This window comes from Camponotus vicinus, unplaced genomic scaffold (assembly GCF_025532165.1).
Source record: "Camponotus vicinus isolate PSW18456_S1 unplaced genomic scaffold, iyCamVici1.0 SCAF_5, whole genome shotgun sequence".
Lineage (NCBI taxonomy): Eukaryota > Metazoa > Arthropoda > Insecta > Hymenoptera > Formicidae > Camponotus > Camponotus vicinus.
The window spans coordinates 13,315,603-13,336,975 of NW_028141977.1; the positions used below are offsets into that span (position 1 = coordinate 13,315,603).

General features: G+C 29.3%; 1 pseudogene; it reads right to left on the reverse strand.

Annotated features, from left to right (window-relative positions):
* Window positions 1-21,373, reverse strand: part of LOC145972400 (lysosomal aspartic protease-like) — a 32,984-nt pseudogene that overhangs the window by 10,920 nt on the left and 691 nt on the right.

A 21,373-nucleotide genomic window follows, 5' to 3' on the forward strand; every position in this document is an offset into this window, starting at 1 on the left:
CGCCAAGGTTGACTATGTAAAGAAAGAATTTGATAATATATGAACGTCACTACTTGACTGCTTAAGGTTACTGTGCGAATGATCGTAAATCAACAACATTACCGCGATACTGTTTATATCGCCAAGATCGACTTATACTATGTTATTGTTATAATTCGTCGTTGAAATATTCTACGAGTGATTGCCGATTAAGAAAATTTAAAGCATTGGTCGAAATTTATTTAAGTCTAATAAGTATTGTTAGGGAAATTATTATAATAAGCATCAATAAGCGAAAGATCATAATAAAATTAAGTATCGTTAGGGAAATTATTATAATAAGCATCAATAATCGAAAGATCATGATAAAATTAATTTCTTTATCCCCTTTTATGTATCCCCTTTTTCAATTTTTATTCGCAGTAATTAATGATTGCGATTCGATAAAGATTTATCGTTGCGATACATTTTCATGACGTTTATTATAAGTTAATTTATTTTTAATTATTAGTAATTATATCAAATTATGTTTCGATACTAATCGTAATCGTGTTTAGAAAAAAAATTCGACAATATACGAAGCGTTTCGCACCACTACTTTATCGCTCGAGTGTCACCGTGCGAATGATAATGAAGCCGTAACATATTAACAATAGCGCGCTATTGTTTATATTGCCTAAGTCGAACACCGTGTTATCGATAATTCGTTGCTGAAATATTTTACGTACTATAACATATACTGTTATACATGAAAATATTAAATTGTAGAAATTTTTCAATTTATAGATTAATTAAACGATTATTTATTAAACAATTAATTAACATACGAACCCACACAGCACCAAGTCGTCTAAAAGTACTACTAAAACTGGACATTTTTTTGTCACAGACATCTTTTACTGACATCGTTAAGTCGACGGAAAGATGGCTAAAAGTCGTCTCATGACCCGAATTCAGTGACTTTTTAGTCTTGTCCATATGATGACTTGATTCATTCTATACAGATTATCGACACTCGGTAGTAGGAATACTTCAATACACGCAATAAATGGACTATTTCTCCAATTTATCCGCCTAATTTCTAATAATCCGTTTAATATTCTGAATCCCAACAAGGAATCCAGATTATTAAATAAATTATTTTAAATTCAATTTGTCAGAAATAAACTGATAAACAGTAATGTCAGGAAGAGGATGCGGGGCTCACACGCATGCAATCATTCTGCGTAGCATATGTATGTGGCTCTCTCTGATTGATGTGTGAGCAGTATCCTCTTTCTGACATTACTGCTCGTAAAAGGCAAAAATGTGCTTCAGATTTTATATTAATTACTAATTCTTTATATACATTTCGTGATAAATATTAAATACGAGATAAGTTGAGAGTGACTCGCCGCGTAGCGGCAAGCGAAGAAACACGTGCCACATACTATTATGTCTCTTTTATGTCATCTTTTTCGACAAAGCGAAAAGATGTCTTTATAGACATCTTTTCATTTCGTCGAAAAGATAACTTAAAAAAGACATTTTTCCGTTTTCTTTTAGTATAATGTGCTGTGTGGGATATTATCTAACATTTTTTTTAATTAGCACAAATTGTTTTAAAATAAATAATTATATATGTACGTGATTAATGGGGAAACAATCAGCGTTTGGAAAGAATAGATTGATTATGTCGACTATACAGCCATGCAACAATGAACTTAGCAAATGATTTTACTCGCAAAAATTAGCATTCTAATTAGCAATAAGCTCATATTAGCTGCTTTCACAATAAGGTACTGCACTGTTGAAAATTAAGGCACAATTTTAGAAATACAAATTATGCAAAAATTCATATTGATGACATGCGAATTTTGTTGGTTGGCGATTAGAAAAGATTGAATTTTTTTTCTTATCAAAAACTAAACAGATAATTAAAAAACTGATGATAAAGTACACAATAAAATGTGACAAGGAAAGATTTTCTAGATGTTTTGATAGAATTTTTGTTTCGACTTAGGATACAATCGTGCGTCGTCCTTTTGAAAAATTAAAATTTTAATTATTCTACGTTTTCTTTTTTACTTACTTAAGTGAAACTCGTACATACTTTTTCTTTTCATCATTTTTGATTACATTTTTGTCTATATATATGTATTGTCCCTCTTATGTGTATATGTATATAAAACTTTTATAATTTTTATACATTTATATATGAGGGTCGTTTGAAGTTTGATAAAAAAGCAAGTAAAACACATTTTTTTGAAAAAAATCTGTTATTTCTCAACATAATCTCCATCGAAATCTATACACTTGGTCCAACGAGTTTCCAATATTTTAATAGCGTCGGAAAAGTAGGCTGTCTCAATGCCTGCAAAATACTCGTTAACGACGACGACCTCCTCATTCGACGAGAATTTCTTTCCACCGAGCCAGATTTTCAAATTTGGAGACAGGAAAAAGTCGCACGGAACCAAATCCGGAGAATAGGGTGGATGAGGAATTAATTCGAAACCCAATTCGTGTAATTTTACCAATTTTCATTTTTTTTCCATTTTTGTAACAACAACCAAAGCACTCGCTTTAAATGACTATCGAACGTTAACAACGCGTTACTTTTGCCTGAAATTTTTTTGGAGGGGTATGAAAAAAGGAACTTTCCAAACAACACGTCACCAAATGGATTGTGGCACGATTTCATGGAAATTTATCAAACTTATCAAACCCACGTATTTATATTATATGAAATGTAAAATATATTAATATATATATATATATATATTTATACTTATACTGTTATCTTATACACGTATACATCCTATTAATTATACTATCTCATTATACTATATAATTATACTATATTATACTATATAATATTGTTTAATTATACTATTCAATAATACTTAATTATATATCACTCTTTGTGTGATGAATGTTTTTTGTAGATTTTTAACAAAGTAATAATTAAAGATAAAAATAAATAATTAAAGATATGCACAGTCTTCGAATACGTTTAAGTATTTCGTTAAGTTTGTTATGAACAATTATTATGAAAGTTATGTTAGTTATATAAGAATAATATTTAATACCAATTTTTAATCCAAGACCGTACAAAACTCACAAAATGTACATAATTATACATTATGTACATTTTAATTATGTAAGATATTTTAAAAATGTGCTAGAGAAAGTAATAATTATTTATTTCGCCAAAGCAAATCCCATTCGATCGTTCTCCATATCAAACTCGGTGTAGTAGCGGGTAATAAATGGTTCGCCTAGAATCCAATCGAATTCACGCATGTCAAGACTGCAACTCCACAAAACTGCTTACACATATAGTATTACCCCCATTTGGGAACTGTACAGAATTAAATATACAATGTAAACTTCTTTTATATATATTTAAATAATTTAAATAATTTACCTATAACACTTACCTTAATGATGTAATCTTCACCGGTAAGATTGAATACTTTACCATCCAAAATAAAACTGATTGTAGGTAACTCAGGAATTCGACTGCAATCCACCTTTAAATAAAAGGTAATGTCAAATTAATAGTTAATAATATTTAATAAACATATTAATTATTTTCAACCGAAATATGGATTAATGTCTTTGTTCCATCGAAGTTTATATTTCATTGAACGTAACTAATATTTTTTTTTCGCTATATAAGCTTTTTATAATTTTTTTTATTAAAGGCTACGTGCTTTGTAAAAGACACGATCGTTTACTCACTCTTTCCACTCCATAAAAATTAATAGTTCCAATATGTTCATTAATAAATGTGATATCTCTTTTTGGTCCAATTATTGATGAAGAGCTTAAATCAATGATACCTTGACAGCTTTTCTCGCACAGAATGATATCATTTACTACGATCCTACAAAGTGATAATGTTAATAATTTGTTGAAACATGATTAACGTAATTTAAAAAATAACGTATTTATCCATGATAAATTGCCAGTATCCTTTGCGACTAACAGGTATATATGTCAAATTACCCTCGTAATTAGCAGAATCGGAACCACCAAATATCAATTCACCATCATGAAACATGTTTGAAGAGGAGCCTCTGCACAAATTGCATATTTTTTACATCGCAATATGTATGTGTGTGATAATTAAGATTAAATTATATTTAATATACAAATATAAATAATACTTTAATTTGAAAAATTACAATATATAAATCATAAATTTAATTTATGTGTTAATATTAAAATAAAAATATAAATATGCGTAAACAAATATAATTGTATGTATATATTTATTAAAAACTTTTGTTTAGAGATATGCATTGTTCATAAATAGAGAAGATACGTACCTATTTAGATACAAACTGAAAATGGGTGATGACACTAAGCCTTGTTCAATCATGTTGTTGAAGATAGGCGTTACTCCATTGACAGGTATGTTGGAATAACCCAAGCCTATGATACCATCATAATTTACAGAATCAAATTCGTGTACGTTGGACACGTTAGTGACTTCTGCAAATGTTTGATTCCGAATAATCACGCCGGCAATCTGTAATAAAATCGGTGTCGAAATAATATATCAACGCCGCATGAAAAAACAATGATTGTTTAAGACGTTTACGTTTAAACGATTAAACGATTGTAATTGTAACTGAATTGGATTGTTTGTTTAATGATGACTTACATTCAGTAGATCAGTAGATAGGAATCCTTCTACACTGCAAGTGAGGTATTCCATATGAATCGAAGTACCGTTTGCTATATATGTGCTGGATTTTCTACTATCATATGCATTACGGAAATCTGTAAAGCATATTCAGTAATATCACAAATTAATAATATTAGAAAAAGTTTAAAAATAGAGATATTGTCTTATTGATCTATAATAAATATGCAAATTTCTTTTATAAATCATTATATATGTAAATGTGTTTGTCAAGTTAACTCTTGAATCATCTTTGTCAATGTTTGTTTGTGTCTTCAGAGATTAAACGTGATAAATTGTTTAAATATATGCATGCAAATTCCAAAGTTTGCCTTTGTAATACTTACACTATATACATACATACATATATATATATGTGTGTGTGTGCGCGTGTGTGTGTGTGTGCGCGCGCGCGCGCGCGCGTGTGCGTGCGTGTGTGTGTGTGTATACACGTATATTAATTGATCATTAAATTAATTTCATTTAATCATCAGTGTCGTTCTTTAGACAAACATAAAGCCGCAAATCGCGCGCCGGTTATGTAACCATGCATATTAGGTTGCGCGTGGATCACAAACATACATATATGTATAATACTCTAAAGAGAAGGATCAAAGTGAATTTTATTCGATTTATAGTCGTTTGTTATGTATCGCGAAAATAATATTTTGGACCCTTTGACATATTTTTTACCAAAGAATATGTCAATTTTATATATATATATATATATATATATATATATATATATATATATAAAATTGATATATATATATATATATATATATATATATATATATATATAAAATTGACATATTCTTTGGTAAAAAATATGTCAAAGGGTCCAAAATATTATTTTCGCGATACATAACAAACGACTATAAATCGAATAAAATTCACTTTGATCCTTCTCTTTAGAGTATTATACATATATGTATGTTTGTGATCCACGCGCAACCTAATATGCATGGTTAGTTGCCGCTGATTTCCAATGGTAGTCAAGCTATAGTACTTTACATTTAGAACATTGGGCAAAAGTATTGAAGAAAGATTATCATTTAACGAATAAACATCTTCCAAGTTAATGCAAACTTTTTTTAACAATTGTGGAGTGGAATCCATCTTAAACAACGAAATCCTTGAAATAACAGAAAGAACATTCTATAATATATATATTTAATTTGTAATTTAGCCTTAAATAATATTATTATAATTTAACGGACATTGATTTTTAGTTAACGAGAATTTTGCATCTAATTTTACACAAGGAAATAACTTAAAAAGAAGTAATTGTATCAACTATTAAAAAAAGATATTATAAAGAGTATCAAGTAAATAAATAATACAAAGCAACTCGTTATACCTATAGTTGATCTGCTACGCGCGAAAAAATAGTTTACAATTAGATGTTTTAATGACCTCCAATCACGATTTATTAATGTTAACGGTCGTCATTTAAATGTGGATAAAAGCAAAGGTGGACAAAAGCGAACGTTATGAAAGGACAAATAATCACTTTTTCAAAAATATTCTTTTTTTTAGCTAATCTTTGACTAGTAAATAAAATGATACGTTTTGACCAAAGAAATTTCATCCAATATGTATCGCAGCATTGCATTTGCACAAATCACGCGTTTAATTCAAGAAATCGGATGCGATTACGAGAAAAAGCATCAATTTCTATCATCTCGATATTTATCATTGACAATATATAATACAATAAAATACTGACCTGTGCAATTTAGCGTCAGATATCACAAAGAGCATCGCTACTACCACAAAAAGGCGAAACATATTTTCGATTTTATTTACGACTGATGTCTCGATTCGTAAGAATTTGAACGACGAGTTTTCTTCGATACTGAACTCTAATACATACTAAAACAAACCTTTGTTTAGGCATGGTGGAGGGCGGCCAAGATTGGAGAAAAGGACACAAATAGGGTACAGGTCATTGACATCTGAATAGATAGATGGAGCCTTTTGAGATGGGTAACTGATAAATGCGGTAAGGAAGGAGTATATGAATTTCGGTTAATTCCGTCAACGTTCGACTATATTCGGCACAATTTGACATTACATGACGATTTCATTGACATTGTCGATTCTCAACCAGATCTTCACAGAAATATTTAAAGAGTGTATATTTAGAGAAAATCTCTAACGCCGCCTAAATAATTTTATATGTACTTTAAATAGCAGTTAGAAGGCATTTTCTGTTGTTTCGCAAAACTAAACAAATGTATAAAAATGTGCAAAAAATTATATTTATATTATTATTATTACTTATTTATTTTTTAAATTTTAATAATAATAAAAAGTTAATATATAAATTAATATATAAATAAATATAAAAATGATATGAAAAAATGAGAGATAATAATATTAATAATTAATAATATAAATTTATAAATTATATATATGTATGTATATTTTATATTAATTGTTTAATAAATAATCGTTTAATTAATCTATAAATTGAAAATCTTCTACAATTTAATATTTTTATGTATAACGGTATATGATATATATATATATATATATATATATATACTATATATATATATATATAATATAGTAGTAAAATATTTCGGCAATGAATTATCAATAATACGGTATTCGACTTTGGCAATATAAACAGTAGCGCGCTATTGTTAATATAATAATTACAGCTTTGTTATCGTTCTCACGGTGACACTCAAGCAATAAAATACGAAAACGCTTCGTATATTGTCAAATTTTTTTTCTAAACACGATTACGATTAGTATCGAAACATAATTTGATTTATAATTATTAATAATTAAAAATTAATTAACTTATGATAAACGACATGAAACTGTATGGCAACGATAAATCTTTATCGAATCGCAATCATTCATTACTGCGAATAAAGATTGAAACAGGGAATACATAAAAGGGGATAAAAGAATTAATTTTGTTATGATCTTTCGATCATTGATGCTTATTATAATATTTCTTTAACAACATTAGAATTAAATATATTTCGACCAATGCTTTAAATTTTCTTAATCGGCAATCACTCGTAGAACATTTCAACGATGAATTGTAACAATAACATAGTATAAGTCGATCTTGGCGATATAAATAGTACCGCGGTAATGTTTTTGACTTACAATCATTCACACAGTAACCTTGAGCAGTAAAGTAGTGATGTGAGACGTTTCATATATTATCAAATTCTTTCTTTACGTAGTTGACTTTGGCGATATAAACAGTACCGTGGCAATGTTCCTGACTTACGATCATTCGCGTACTGGCTGTTGAACAGTAAAGTAGTGATGTGAGACGTTTCATATATTATCAAATTCTTTCTCTAAACACAATTGCAAGTGTAACAAGAAACTTTTCGTGAATGAGTGTAAGTGCAACGAGGAATTCAAATGAGTGCAACGAGGATTGAAGTGTCACGAGGAAAAAGTGAAAAAAGCAAAAGAAAAAAGGAGGTTTTGGATGGATCAATAAGATATGATGTAAGTTAATAAAAATTATTTATCACATTCATTATTTATTATATTGTTGCGTCCCCGCGTCCCGTTCCCCTGGGTATTCGCCACCCGTGGAATTCTTTCGGCGGGAAGTACGTCGACGGAAGAAGATCGTTTCCGCGCACGTTGTTAAAATGTTGTTACAAACAACGACTGTCAGAGAGTCTGAGCCTAGCTATCAAACTGTGCGGACGCGCGTCTATCTGTGATCCGTTTTACGATTATTTTGAATTCTTGTATGTTACTCGTGATTTATTAAAGTTCTTGTGTACCTTAAACCGTATTATTATTTACGAGTGCGCGAACGTCAGCGTGTGCCGATCGATTGTCGCGCGCGTTCGATACATCGTTCCGCGAACGCAACAATATATAAATTATTTATCAATTGTATATATATATATATATATATATATATATATATATATATATATATATATATTCAAAATATACATATTTCTCGTTTCGTTTTATTTCTTTGATTGTGATTCAATAGTGATTTTAAATTGTAACATATACATATAATACATATACTTATAAAAAATATTCCATTTTATTTAAAAAAAATTAAAAACATTTATAAAATTTTTTATTAATTAATATTTTCAGATACTTCTTATATTTTATAAAGTTATATTTTATAAAGTATTTTATGTTAATATATTTATTTAAATATTTCATATATAAAAAATAGAAATTTTTTTATTTACATTTTTAAAAGTTTATATCTAAGAAATATAAATTATTTTGTAATTACGCAATATATAACATTAAAATATATATATTTAAAAGTAAAAATGTCAAAATTAATTGCGCTTAATAATTAGTTTTGAAATCAATTATTTTGAACATTGCTTTATATAATAGATTTTCTCTTATCTTTTATATTTTTATTTATCGTTTATATTTGCGAATTTAAATTTATAGAGCATGTTACAAAATCAATTCCACAAATTATATTATATATAAAATTATATATAATAAATTATATATAATATAACCCTCCCATTGGGTACACCTTGTTGGGATGGGAGGGCTTAGTACTTGGATGTTGCCTTGAGGTTTATCTTAAATTTTTCTATTTAGAATAAATCTTAAAGAGCCTGAAGGGGAAGCTAAGTACCCAGCGCAGCATTGCCACGAGTCGCACAATGGCTCATACGTGGCGCACGCATTTAATGCGTTGGACGCACATTGCGTGGTCGACTTTCCGTCGTCGGTGCCGTCAACGTGTCGCGGACGGCGTTATGTTACCGCATTTTCGCGTTGTAGTATTTTCGCGTCGTCGCGTTTTCGCGCTTCCGCGTTGGACTTTTCGTATAAAAATCCCAATTTTATTATTGTCACGAGTCTCTACTTCCGATGCCAACTAACTGGGATGTTTCGAGTTTGCACACGTTGCTATGTAACGTACACTTGCGCTTCGTGCTTCGTCAAGTGATTCGGCCCGAATTGGTTAGAACTTGATCGATAGCTCAGAATGGTCGTCAATGGGTCCCTTCTCTTTGCTCGTCTACAGCTATACGCACAGCGTGTGTTAACCCTGTCGAGACTCCGTCGAGTGGATTCCCCTAGGCACGATTTTCGCTCGGTAAAAGAGGTTGCCTCCTCATTTTCTAAATTGTTGATTGTTGGCATTTAAAAAATGTGGGTATCCTCTTCTTTTGCCGTCTACTAGCCAGGTGTAGCATATAGCAACCGCGAGAGGCATAAAATGTCCGGGCGGAACACCTGAAATCGTGCTTAGCGGGTCCAGGTTCGATACGAGATAGGATAATTTGTATGTGCGAAAAAGAGTTGGTGAACTTCATTTTCCTCTATTTCCGTCAATCGTTTCGTCTTCTTTCCGGTTTGGGCTTAATCTTTGCTCGTTGTATCGTTGCATTCCCGACCTGTTGGCTCGAAGCTGATTCTCCGTAAGTGAAATGGGATTTTCGCTCGTACCGAAACCGGGAGTGCCGTTCAAAGTATATACATATTAAGTATATACATCGCGCGACCAAATAGAAAATTTTTTATCGTACCGAAATAGTGCGGGAACCGTTTAGTATCGCGCGTAAAAGTGCGAAAATAGCTATAAAAATATCACTCGTGAGTGCCGTTAAGTATCGCGCGTCTAAACTGAGAGGAGGGGGAGGCCTAGGAGAGGCATCGAGCGCTGGCAGAGCAATCTTTTGGTAAATAGTTTATTTATTTGCATTTATATATATTAAATATTGAATATATTTATTATAACTTAAATTAAGCAATTAATCGTAATTTGATTTTTTATTCATATGATTTAAATACGAGAGAATTTTGAAGAAACAGATTTTTATATAAAATCTATAATCTTGTAAAGATATAAGCTTTTATAAAGTTATTAAAGAATTATTAGTAATGTTTTTTTTTAATTTATAGAATTATTTTATTAATCTGCTATTATTATATGCGTCGAATATAAAATTCAATGCATACAATAATTTTTGAAATATTAATTATTTTGAACATTATTACAATTTAGATCTTCTATTTGTATGTTATAGATCGACCCAACAACCCAAGTGATCTGAGAGGAGGAGCAGGCCTAGGAAAGGCATCCTGCACCGGCGGAACAACCTGATGATAAGTATTATTATTTATATTAATTGTATATAAATAAATAAATAAATTTATTAATTTGATTTATATGAATGATTTAAACAAGAAAAAATTGGAAAAATTTTTGTATAATTCTTTCTATAAAAGTTTCTACTTAAAAAAACTAATTAATTATAAAATTATTTCATATTTATATATCTATTTATAATTGCGTGCATCGAATATAAAATTCAATGAGTCCAATAATAATTTCTTAAAATATTAATTATTTTAAACATTGTTATAATTTGTATTTTATATTTGTATGTTACAGACAACGTAGCTTCAATATCAACTCCGCTGTTGCACATCAGTGCCGGTGAGTGACAACCTTTTATTTTGAAGCAAAGGATTTGTAAATGCATGAAGAAATCCGTTGCTTCTAACTCTCGGTTGGCGAGATAATACGCATGTAAAAATTAAAGTGAAAAAGTAAAGGAAAAATAATTTTAAAATAATGATAATAGATATAATAAAGATAGAATAATTTTAAAATTTAGTTTTGCATTTTAAAAGACTGACTTAGAGTGAACTAAATAAATAAATAAATGATGTTGAGGAAAAGAAAAAGAAGACACATAAATAAACAAATAAATAATAGTGTGAAAAGAGAGAACATACTAATATTTTTATATAATAAATTATTATTAATTAAATTATTTATATTTTTATTTATATTATTTATATTATCAGAGGGACATATATGTCATCCTCTGAGAACATTCGTGGACATTGGTTTTGTAGTTTATGTCCACATTTTTAATGTCCACAGAGGGAGTATCGCTTCCAGGGATCACCTAAAAGCAGACCATGACCTCTCAGTCTTCTCTCTGCTTCTACCAGAGAGAAGAATGAGAGGTGTATGGTCCGCTTTTAGGTGATCCCTGGAAGCGATACTCCCTCTGTGGACATTAAAAATGTGGACATAAACTACAAAACCAATGTCCACGAATGTTCTCAGAGGATGACATATATGTCCCTCTGATAATATAAATAATATAAATAAAAATATAAATAATTTAATTAATAATAATTTATTATATAAAAATATTAGTATGTTGTCTCTTTTCACGCTATTATTTATTTGTTTATTTATGTGTCTTCTTTTTCTTTTTCTCAACATCATTTATTTATTTATTTATTTATTTATTTAGTTCACTCTAAGTCAGTCTTTTAAAATGCAAAACTAAATATTATAAAATTTGACTTTGGAAAAGCGCGGTAAAACAATCGAATAAATTCAAATCATTAGCATAATAAAAAGTTCCGTGAAACATCAATCGTTTAATAATTAATTTAAAATAAAATATACCTCTATAATTTAAAATTCCGCGTGTATATGTAGTACGTAAAATATTTCGGCAGAGAATTATCAATAATATCATGTTTGGCCTTGGCGACGTATAACAAACGCGCTATACATGTCACGGCTTTGTCATTATTCGTACGATGAAGTAGTGATGAGAAACGCTTCGTATATTATAATTTTTGTACTAAACACGATTACGATTAGTATCGAAACATAATTTGCTATAAATATTAATAAGTATTAATTAATTAAAAATTAATTAACGACATGAAACTGTATCGCAACGATAAATCTTTATCGAATCGCATTCATTCACTACTGCGAATAAAAATTGAAACAGGGGACACATAAAAGGGCATAAGAGAATTAATTATGTTATGATCTTGGTCATATTGGTGCTTATTATAATGATATTTCCTTAACAATATTAGAATTAAATATATTTCGACCAATGCTTTAAATATTTTCAACTCTTGTTAATTAAACAATATACAATTTAATCGAGAATCGATAAAATGATAGGAATACAAAATATTAAATAATCATTTCGATCATTGTGATCTTTACAGACAATAATTATTATTTTAATACTTAGAGTCAAATATATTTCACCCATGTTACTTGATCGTACTACTTGACAATCTAAATGTAATTTGCATTATGAGAGAACACGAAATAAAACAATCGAATTACAGATGCAAATAATTAACGAAATGCTCCGTGATAAATTGTTTAATTAATAATCAAGAAATTAAAGTTTTTCTGTTATTTAATATTTCGTGTTAGTGTATATTTTATAATATATAAAATATTTCAACGAATTGTCGATAACACGGTGTTCGACTTTGGCAATATAAAATATAAACAGTAGCACACTATACGTTACGGCTTTGTTATCATTTGCACGATGACTCTCGAGTAATAAAGTAGTGGTGAGAAACGCTTGATATATTGTACTTTTTGTACTAAACACGATTACAATTAGTATCGAAACATAATTTGCTATAAATATTAATAATTAAAAATTGATTAACTTTTGATAAACGACATAAAACTGTATCGCAACGATAAATATTTATCGAATCGTAATCATTCATTACTGCGAATAAAAATTGAAACAGGGGATACATGAAAGGGGACAAGAGAATTAAATATATTATGATCTTTTGATCATCGATGTTTATTATAATATTTCTTTAACAATATTAGAATTAAATATATTTCGACCAATGATTTAAATTTTCTCAATCCTGGTTAATTAAACATATAATATACAATTTAATCGAGAATCGATTTAATTGATAGGAATCCAACATGTTAAATAATCACATCGATGTTTGCAATCTTTACGGACAATAATAATTATTTTAATACTTAGAGTCACAAATATATTCCATCCGTGTTACTTTATCATTTTACTTAACAATCTAAATATAATTTGGGGGGGGGGAGGTTGTGAAAGAACACGAAGTAAAACAATCGAATTATAGATGCAAATAATTAGCATAACGAAAGACTTCATGATGAATAGTTTAATAAATAATCAATTAATCTTAATCAATAAATTAAAATGCTTCTATAATTTAATATTCCGCGCACGAATATTTTATATTACAGAAAATATTTCGGCAACGAGAGAATTATCAATAACACCGTGTTCGAACTTGATAAACAGTATCGCGCTATTGTTAATATGTTACACGGCTTTATTATCATTCGCACAGTGACCTCGAGTAGTGACGTGAGAGACGTTTCACATAGTATCAAATTCTTTCTTTACATAGTCAACCTTGGCGATATAAACAGTACCGCGGTAATGTTTCTGACTTACGATCATTCGCTCAGTGGCTCTTGAGCAGTGAAGTAGTGATGTGAGACGTATCATATATTATCAAATTCTTTCTCTGAACACAATACAAGTGCAACGAGGAACTTTTCGTGAATGAGTGTAAGTGCAACGAGGATTGAAGTGCCATGAGGAAAAAGTGAAGAAAGCAAAAGAAAAAAGGAGGTTTTGGAAATGGATGGACCAATGCGAGATATGATGTAAGTCATTAATATAAATTTTTTATCACATTTATTATTTATTATATTGTTGCGTCCCCGCGTCCCGTCTCGCTGAATGTATTCGTCACCCGTTGAATTTTTTCGAAGAAGATCGTTTCTGCGCGCGTTGTTAAGATGTTATAAACAACGACTGTTAGAGAGTCTGAGCCCAGCTGTCAAGCTGTGAGGACGCGCGTTTATTTGTGATCCGTTTTATGATTATTCTTAATTCTTGTATGTTACTCGGATTATTAAAATTCTTGTGCATCTTAAATCGCGTTATTATTTACGAGTGCACGAACGTCAGCGTATGCCGATTGTGTCGCGCGCATTCGATATATATCGTTCCGCGGACGCAATAATATATAAATTATTTATCATTAGTATATATTCAAAATATACATATTTCACGTTTCGTATTATTTCTTTGATAGTGATTCAAAAGTGATTTTAAATTATAACATATATAATACATATAAAAAATATTCCATTTTATTTTAAAATAATTAAAACATTTATAAAATTTTTTATTCATTAATATTTTCAGATACTTCTTATATTTTATAAAATATTTCATATTAATATATTTAAATATTTCATATATAACAAAATAGAAATTTTTTTATTTATTATATTTTTAAAAGTTTATGTAATATATATCTAAGAAATATAAATTATTTTGTAATTACGCGATTTATAACATTAAAATATATCTATTTAAAAGTAAAACTTAATTGCGCCCAATAATTAGTTTTAAAATCAATTATTTTGAATATTGCTTTATATAATAGATTTTCTTTTATCTTTTATATTTTTATTTATCGTTTATATTTGCGAATTTAAATTTATGTACTATATTACAAAATAAATTTCAAATTATGTATTATATTATATATAAAATTATATATAATATAACCCTCCCATGGGGTACACCTTGTCGCGGTGGGAGGGCTTAGTACTTGGATGGTGCCTTGAGGTTTATCTCAAATTTTTCTATTTATGATAAATCTTAAGGTACCTGAATGGGAAGCTAAGTACCCTTTCGCGTCGTCGGTGCCGTCAACGTGCCGCGGACGGCAAGCGCTTCGTTACCGCGTTTTCGCGTTGTAGTATTCTCGCGTTGTCGCGTTTTCGCGGAACTTTTGGACTTTTTCATATAAAATCCCAATTTCATTTATTGTCACGAGTCTCTACTTCTGATGCCAATTAACTGGGATGTTCGAGTTTGCACACGCTGCTATGCAACGTATACTCGCGCTTCGTGCTTCGTCAAGTGATTCGGCCCGAATTGATTAGAACTCGATCGATTGCTCGGAATGGTCGTCAATGGGTCCCTTCTCTTTGCTCGTCTACAGCCACACGCACTGCGTGTGTTAACCCTGTCGAGGAGTCGAGTGGATTCCCCTAGGCACGATTTTCGCTCGGTAAAAGGGGTTGCCTCCCCATTTTCTAAATTGCTGATTGTTAGCATTTAAAAAATGTGGGTATCCTCTTCTTTTGCCGTCTACCAGCCTGGTGTAGCCATGTCCTGCAATCGCGGGAAACTTCGTGTTCCGGGCGAAGCACCTGAAATCGTGCTTAGCGGATCCAGGTTCGATACGAGATAGGATAATTATGCGCGAAAAAGAGCTGGTGAACTTCATTTTCCTCTATTTTCGTCAATCGTTTCGTCTTCTTTCCGGTTCGGGCCTAATCTTTGCTCGTTGTATCGTTGCATTCCCGACCTGTTAGCTCGAAGTTGATTCTCGTAAATGAAATGGGATTTTCGCTCGTACCGAAACCGGGAGTGTCGTTGAAAGTATATATATATTAAATATATACATCGCGCGACCAAATTTTTAATCGTACCGAATTAGTGCGGGAGTGCCGTTTAGTATCGCGCGTAAAATAGCGGAAATAGCGATATAAAAATATCGCTCGCGAGTGCGGGAGTGTCGTTAAAAGTGTCGCGCGCCAACAATATGAGAGGAGGAGGAGACCTGGGAGAGGCATCTTACATCGGCGGAGCAACCTGATGGTGAATATCTATTATTTATATATTAATTGTTATAAATCGTTAACTTGTTATAAACGAACAATAATTCGATCTTGTTATTTAAATGAATTAAAGAGAAAAATTTTTATAAAAGTCATATAAAATTTTCTATTTAAAAAAGTTTCAAAAATTTATAAAATTTTTCCATACGTGTTTATCTGCTTATTATTTTACACATCGGATATAAAATTCCGCGCGATAAAAATTTTTTTAAATATTAATTGCATTTTGTGAGCATTATTATAAATGAATTTTATATTTGTATGTTACAGGCAACTAGCTTCGATAACAACAACTCCGCTGTTGCGCATCAGTGCCGGTGAGTGAATAAAACTTTTATTTAACTTTAAGGTAACGGATTCGTAGAGATTGCAGATGTAGATGTAGATGTAGATTGTAGATTGTAGATAAATCCGTTGCCTTAAAATGGATGAGCTAGGATGGATTAAATTAAATAAATTAAATTAAATAATTAAATTAAATTAGTTAAATTAAATTAAATTAAATTAATTAAATTAAATAAAATAAGTTTAATAAGTTCTTTCGAACTTATGCTTCACATCTATTGCGAAAATATATTGAAATATTAATTTAAAAAAGAAGAGATCAAGAAAAGATTTTTTTGTAAAGATTTTGTCTAATTTATTAAATAAAGGACACGCATTAACAATTATCAATTTTATCAATTTTTGATGCTAATTTATTCTTATAATACGTACTTATCTTCTAATTGCTCATAGCTCATTCATCGTAGAATTTGTTTGTAGATATTGTTTTTAAACTTTACTTTAACTTAATATAAAGCTAAATGATTAATTAATTAAATAATTTGTAATATGATAAATACATACATTAATTTTATATTTTATTATAAAATATAATTTATAGAAATTTGGCTTTATTTCAGTTAAAATAAAGTTATATTCAATATTTAACGAACGATCGTGAAATCGAACGATCGTTACTAAACGAGCGTAAATATTTCACGCTCTTTTGCCGGTAATTATCCGGCAAAAGAAGGAGTAATTATCTCCTTCTTCGATCTCTAATTAGAGATCGAGAAAGAAAGTGGCCAGGATCAACGAAAGGTAGGTTCAACTGGCCTGAAAAGTATGATTAGGGTACGCGGTTAGGGCACGTGACTAAAATATATACATGATTAGGTGAGGTGATGATTAGAGATAGGTTCCTCAAATCTCGAATAATTTTAGTTAATCAGGAAGTAGGGTTGTTAAGGTTATTAAGTAAAATCATTAGAATTCTTCTATTAATATTAGGGTTGTTAGGGCTCTTAGGATCATTAGAATTCTGTAATAGTAGAATTGTTAGAGCTATTAAAATTATTAGAATCCTTTAATAGTAGGGTTATTAGGGCTATTAAGTAAGATTCATTCTTTCTTTTAATATTTCAATAATCCTAGGGGTAAATTAAAATTATTTTAATTAAGTTGAATTTATTTTTAAAAACGTTGTAAAAATAAATATAACATGTTTTAAAAATAAAAATGTTTTAAAAGTGAAATTTAAATTATCAAAATTATCTTCAGAAATATTAAAGAAATTGCATAATTATTAACGTTTAAGAAATCTTAACATGTTATATTTTATTTTAAAACATAAAAATATATGTGTATTAAATCAAATATAATATTAAATCCAAATGTTAATGCTATCAATATCAAATTATTATATCGATGTTATTAAATATTTGAATAAATGGAATATTATTATTTGATATTGATAGCATCATAAATTTTTAAATTGTAAATTGTAAATTATAAATAGTTATAATTGTATTTTAATTATAATCTAACATTGATATTTTAATTGTAAAATACAATATAATTATGACTATAATTATATTATATGAATTTGTATTTACGATTGTAAATTCTTATGTAAATTACACGAAAAATTATCGAAAGTATACGTATAATGATTACATAATAGTAATTAACATAATAATAATTCATTAAATTAAAGTATTTGTTTCTGTAGTATATTTTTGGAATATTCATAAAAGAGCAACTGTTTGTATTTTCATGTCAAAGAGTCATTAATAAATTCGGAAAATTTTTATATAAAATCTAAAAATTCGATGCTAAATTAATGATTAAATATAAGCATTATAAAATTTGACGGACGCCTTCGTTACAGAATCGCGAGTCAATTATTATAAATTTAATTATATGCTTTTCGTTAGCTTTATTTATTTATGAATTCGATATTGCGCGGAACTGAATATTCTTAAAATAAATTATTAAATTATGATTACGAAAATACCATGTTCTTTCCGCGTTCTCTTCGCGCCCTTATACAAGATTATCATTTTAACAGAAGAATTTTATCGCTGTCCCTCTCGTCAGATAATATTACTAAATATTGCTAATTAAATATAAAGAAATGTCGAATAAGAGAGTGAAGATTCGATGTGATAAGGCAACGATTAAATATTAGCTTCACAAAATTTAACGATCACCTTCGATATTATAGAATCGCGAGTTAATTATTATGAATTTAATAATTTGTTTTTTCAGTTATTTTTGTATTTACGAATTTTTTTTTTCGTGTCGGAAAATATTCATAAATAAATTAATAAATTACTGTTGTGAAAACACCGTATTTTTCTCGCGTTCTTTTTCGCGTTCTTAGACGAGATTGTCGTTTTAATAAAAGAGTTATCATTGTTCCTTTCGTTAAATAAACGTTAATGAAAGTTGTGTGGCTCGTACCGCCGAGGAGTCGAAACGATTTTCATCATGGAGAATTATTTCTCACCGGTTCTTGTGAGATCCATTCGCGACGTCTAGTTTGGTGCCCTGTTAAAAATTGGGAATTTTTATTGTAGAAGATTGAAGGAACTAATCCCAGGTTTTCCTGGCAATTTCCGAAAGCAATGATTTCGGTAGTAATTCAACGACGATACGCTTCTTTAACGTCGAATTAATTTAAATAATATACATATATTTAGATGAGAGAAGTGTATCTTTTCTTTTCTTCGTTAAAAATGTTCTATCATTATTAGGATTGGTATTATTATTGTCTATATATATATAATGCCAGAAAGATTTAATAGTAGATTAAATATGGATATAGCGTTGTGTATAAATTTTAATTTTTCAAGTAATTTCATATTGTAATTAATTTGTATAAATTTTTTGATAAAAATGATTACAAACGAATATATTTTTAATTAATATAATTTGTCTCTTTTGAAAAATTATTTCTAGGTGGTGGGGATATTAACATTAATTTTTAGTTTCTTTTAAGAAACTATTTGCAAGTATTCCAGCAGGACATCCATCGCCATTTTGAAATATTAGTTTTTAGGTATATACCATTTTATATATATATGTATAATAAAATACATGCACAAATTCACGTATCCAAAATATTTTTATAATTTTTAATAATGTTATATATTATATATAAGCGAAATTATATATGAATGTTACATAAAATGTGCGAATACTTAAAAATTTCGAGACAAATCGAATGGGTACCTCTATATCAGTAAGATATTGATTAAAAGAACAGAAATTATTAATTTAAACGTTATAAGAATAAGAATCTAGAGAATTAATCCAGAATTAATTGTTTAAAATTATTTGATTTATTTTATTTTGCACACTGTTCGAATTGAAATTTTTTAAATCTTGCTGATATCGGGTTCGATTCGTCTCGCGTGCGCGAACGGTACCCCAAATTATATGTGTTCGCACATTTAACACAAACTCCAATAAAGCATGTATTTTATTATTTATAAATATAATCGTTCGTAATCACATTTCAATAAAAAAGGCCGTTATATCCATTTAATTTTCAATAAAGAAATATATTTCTTAATAATGGGAGAACATGTTTTCTGATGTGCATATCAATTTCGTGAATTGAAGATAATGACGAGGGATAATTGTCGTTGATTTATTACTGAAATCATTGCTATCGGGAATAGTCCGGAAGATCCAGGATTCGTTCCCTTCTACAGTGAAGTTCCCGACGTTCAATGGCTCACTTAACTTTTCTTCGCAGATTGATCTTGCGAAATCTGATGTAGAAACAAGATGTTAATCGTTCTCCATTTTTAAGATCGCTCCTCTTTTTATCAGATTACCGGTATGTCACTCGCGTATCTGCAATTGAATATTCTGAATATTATCGATTTATTTATTCGTTGCGTTTTTATCGCGAATTTTAAATCGCGATTTATCTTATAAAAATTCGCAAGTAAATCGGTCGGTGAATTGCATATTCACAAACATTACAGACCTCAAATGTTTGTCGAAATATTTTCGATATTTACGTGATAATAATTATATCGCGCACGTGTCTATTGAGAGCTTCGATTATTATATTATAAAAATTATACGTATCGCGATCAAATATTCCGCATATTATCGACTTATTTATTCGTCGCGTTTTCTCGTGAATTCGAGTCGCGATTTATCTTATAAAGATTCGCAATTGACTCGGACAGTGAGTATTGTATTCGTAAATATTACAGTCATCAAATTGTCAAAATATCTGTCAAAATATCTTCGCATTTATGTGATAATTATATCGCGCGCGATTACAATGTCTATTGAGGCGCTTCGATTATTATATTATAAAAGGTATACATATCACAATCGGATATTCCGAATATTATCGATTTATTTATTCATCGCTTTTTCTCGGGAATTTTAAATCGCGATTTATCTTATAATTTAATCGTTAACTTATACATTGAAGCTTTGTTTATCTTTCCACGTCTTTGAATATTGTTTTTAATAGTTCGTGCAAAATGCTGGTAGTGCAAATATTTTCTTCTATAATTTAAAAGACGATCAATAACTTTATTAATGACTGTTTTAAACGTGATTCTTTACATTATTTAAATCTTATTAAACTCTACAATTACATCGATTATTAGAGGGACTTTGAAAATCATTCGTTCCGTTATTTTCTATTAAACGTGGCCACAACGCAATTTTTAATTATATTTTAAAGCTTATAGAGCTCATTTCATCTTATTCAGCTAATCATGCACAAAATAGGATATGTATTTTATTCTCAATCAATGAAATTCGTAAAGTCGCGTATTAATCGCAAATAAATCGGACAGTGAATTTTATGTTCATAAACAATACGGATCACAAATGTTTGTCAAAATATCTTCGTCTGTCACCATTTATGTGATAATAATTATACAGCACTGGTGCTACCGGCA